Below are 4,281 nucleotides of genomic sequence, written 5' to 3'. Positions count from 1 at the left end.
GTTTCAGCAGCGAAAATAGTTCCAAACAACAGAACCAGCACATCTCACAGCAACACTCATCCATTATTCATCAATCATCACTGAATGATTCAGCGTTTTGACCTAATCGCTCGAGTCAAACGATTCAATTAACGTTACCCATTATTAAACCGCCTCATTCTGAATCAATCAGCCGTTTGAACGAATCGTTTGAATGAATGACTCAATGACTCGCTCATTAAAGGTTCTCTAAGCGATCCTGGGTGACATCACTTCTTGTTGACGTTCGAACTATTGTCAAACAAAACGGAGGCTAGCTAGACCCTCCCTCCTCCTCATCCGCACACTAACCCCCCAAACCCCGCCCCCAAACCCTTCTTGTCGGTCATTGGCTGGAACAGTTTGTTATGTTTCGGGGAGCGGGTCGCCGCAGTTTGCTTTTGTTGCTGTTTGTGGAGCCTGGGCTGTCTACAGAGATCGCGTTTCTTTACAGTGTGTTCAGGGGACAGGCAGCCAGTGGATAGTGAGGAGATGTTTGCTGTATGTGACAAAAAATGTTTTGGCCTAAAAAACGCGTGACATCGCTTAGAGCACCTTTAAGACGGCCGCCTGCCGCTTCTACTGGCGGTTTAGTTTCAAAGTATCATTCTTTTCAACATTCCTTATTTGTATATTCAAAAAATATTCAAAACAATCTCATAATCTCATTTAATACAGTTATAATTTTTCAATGTAAATTATTTAATTTGATTGGTAACAGCCTTGTCTTATTATTTTAATTGAATGTATTGATAAAATGTAAGAATTTGAAATGAAATTTAGAGCATACCAGTACATTAAATAAAATTAGGGGGAAAATGCCCTTTATAAAGGTACAAAAAATTATTCCGATAAGAGTGTTTTCAAAAATGAAACATTGACAATTTAAGTTTAAAGGGAGTAGGCTAAAACCTCTGTTTACACAGCAAAATCCCCAGTGTTAAATTAACACTCTGAGTGTGGACTCATATAAACACTGAAGCAGTGTTAAAGTTAACACTGAAGCAGTGTTAAAGTTAATGAGATAATTAAGTGAATAAGTGAGGGATGATTGAGCATCATTGAAGACACCTGATGATAACAAGCAGAATCACTGAAGGAGAAAACCGTTATCACCATTGTGGTGATCAGTGTGTGTTTTAGTTGGGCTCTTGACCCTTTAATCATTAACTTTAAATTTTGTTTGGCTGCTGTACGTGAGTTATAACAGCCAGATGAACATATTGAAAAGGTGATCTGATGGTGTTGGTTGTGTTTTAACATAATCATTATTTCACAATCATTTGACCTGAATTACTGAACTCATATAGAGCCCAAATTGGGTTTACTTTATCAATTATAGCAGCACTATTCTTGCACAGCATAGTGTTTTAAACTTTTACAAAGTAATCCACAGAATTTTATTTTATACATGTCTCATATATATATATATTTTTTTTTTAAATCATTTATTTGATACAGTTTTTAGACACAAAGACATCAAGAATCAGCCTGTGAATCTCAACAATGGTGACAATTATTAAAGCATGTTGTTGTGCATTCTGGGTGCCACCAATAAAAACTCATTCATGGCTCCAATCATGCATTGCTGCATGAATAAATAATGAGCTTATGTTCAGAAGTGATCTGTTTGTCACCATTGCTGAGATTCATATGCTAATTCTTGATGTCTGTGTGTACCAACATAAATAATTTTTGACGTTTTTTTTTTTTTATCATTTGGTTTCATTGAAAAGGCTAACAATATGATGCCATACATGGACAGTGCTGCTATAATTAATAAAGTAAACCTAACTCAGAAATTGGCCTATACATGAGTTCAGTGATTCAGGTCAAATGATTGTGAAATAATGATTATGTTGAAACACAACCAACACCATCAGATCACCTTTTCTATATGTTCATCTGGCTGTTATAACTCACATACAGCAGCCAAACAAAATCTGAAGTTAATGATTAAAGGGTCAAGAGCCCAACTAAAGCAAATACTAATCACCATAATGGTGACTTAAAATTACGGTTTTCTCCTTCAGTGATTCTGCTTGTTATCATCAGGTGTCTTCAATGATGCTCAATCATCACTCAGTTATTCACTTAATTATCTCATTAACTTTAACACTGCTTCAGTGTTAACTTTAACACTGCTTCAGTGTTTATATGAGTCCACACTCAGAGTGTTAATTTAACACTGGGGATTTTGCTGTGTAGGCTATAAAGGAAATGTAATTTTGCCAAAAGAAGAACTTTTAATTTAAATAAATGTTAATTTTAAATCAGCCTACTTCAGTGTGATATTTTACCATATTATCATGCTTAATTGAATAATTGTATTGTGATGATCAGATCCAGATATCTAAATCAAAGAATATGGGTGGTTGGCAGGTGGATTATTTTTTTATTTTTAACAACAGATTCGAGTGACTCAAAGTGCACCAGATTAATGAATTTATCTTTAAAATGTACACATTTTTCTCCCGGGGGGGCATGCCCCCGGACCCCCCTAGTGTTACGATTTTACCAACTCCGCCTCATTTTGAGACAGGAAAAACCCTTTATTGGCTATTGTTAAAAGGAGATCTGTGTTTTATGTTGTTGGAAACGGGAAAGAGAATCAGTGCTGTACATGACTGTTTTAGGCCTGTGATTGATTGATTATTGAGGTAATGAATAGTAGTAGGTCTGTAATTTGTGTGAAAATATTTTTGAAGAATTGAAGGATGACTGTTGTCATAATATTTTGTATGCTAGTTGCACTTACCATTTTGATTTGAAATAGCCTATGTTTTAAAAGGGAAAATGAAACAGTACATTATTGGCTTAGGGCTGTAATTGACTGATTATTGTGTTTATATATGAGTAATAAGCCTGTGGATATATACTTAACAATGTTATATTACTGTTGAAAATGTTGAATTATAGTTGACAGTTTGTATAGTTATATATACTATTTATATAGTTAAATAAATATTTTGCTAGTGACTAACAGGCAACAAAGAATGTCAAAGTAGAACTACATTGTGGCCTTGTTTTTTCATAATTTTCTGCAAGTGGTAGATCTTGGTTTACATTTGGACTTGGGATGTGATCTTAGGCTTGAAAAGGTTGGTGACCACTGATATAAACTTTCCTCGACTCACTCGACGAGTAACTTTTCATTTAAAAAATGGTGAAATTAACCAAGATTAATAAAATGCTGTAATAATAGCTAATGTTAACTAATGTAAAAAATGTTAACAAATGAAACCTTGTTGTAAATGATGTACTCATTTGGATAATAATCAGTTGATTATAAAATATAATAAAGATAAAGCTTTGAACAAGACATACTTACTGTTGAGACATCTCGTCTGCTCGATTCACTTCAACTGTATCAGACATTAAACATTTTCAAAGATTACTCTAATAATTCATAACTAACAATATACAGTAGTGCTACGATAGAAGTATTGTAGTATCCTGGAGTATCCACCAGGTGTTGTGTTTGTATTACAAGTGTGTGTGTGTGTGTGTGTGTGTGTTCTGACCTGATGAAGAAAATATCGATGAACACAATGATCCCATGATTTCTGTTGCTGTAACTGCTGCAAACAGAAGTAAAGTGATAACTATAACTCAGTGTAGTATATGATTTATAGTTAAGATACTACAACTGTGTAAATATTTTGTGTGTGTATTTATTGAAGTTAAATGTCACATTCATTGTTTCTGTATTCCTGCAAGGATCTATGAATAAAATATTTCACTCCTTGTACACTTGTGTCGATGACAACACTATCTCACGAGGTGGATAATTCATACGATTGGGCAACTGATTTAGCAAACATCTTACCAGTGTGTATAAGTGAGTTTGTATGAATTCCTCCGAATTATCCACCTTGTAAAATTCATACAAATTGCTGTAAGGTAAATGACATGACAATAAAGTAAATCTCATCAATGTTAAAAAATTAAATCATTTCAATTTAATTAATCCATGATGCAAAGATTTAAAAAAAAATGGCTCAGACATTGCTAAATGAAAGCAAGACTCACGCTGGACTGAAGGATGATGTCAAACACTGTGATCAGAGACACTGCTGGATAAGGTCACCAGTGTGTGTGTGTGTGTGTTCAGATCTGTCAAACACACTGACAAAAATCACCATGAGAAAAACATCTACAATTCAAAATGTATCAATCTTTCTTTCACTTGCTGAATTAAAACCACAGACTGACTGTACGGTTACACAATCATTCATCAGTTTTCTTTCCAAATCATTTACT

The sequence above is a fragment of the Rhinichthys klamathensis genome, unplaced genomic scaffold, assembly GCF_029890125.1.
Source record: "Rhinichthys klamathensis goyatoka isolate OS25496 unplaced genomic scaffold, OSU_Roscu_1.1 h1tg000146l_1, whole genome shotgun sequence".
NCBI lineage: Eukaryota > Metazoa > Chordata > Actinopteri > Cypriniformes > Leuciscidae > Rhinichthys > Rhinichthys klamathensis.
The sequence above is the reverse complement of the archived record's forward strand: the minus strand, read 5'-3'. Positions refer to the sequence as shown.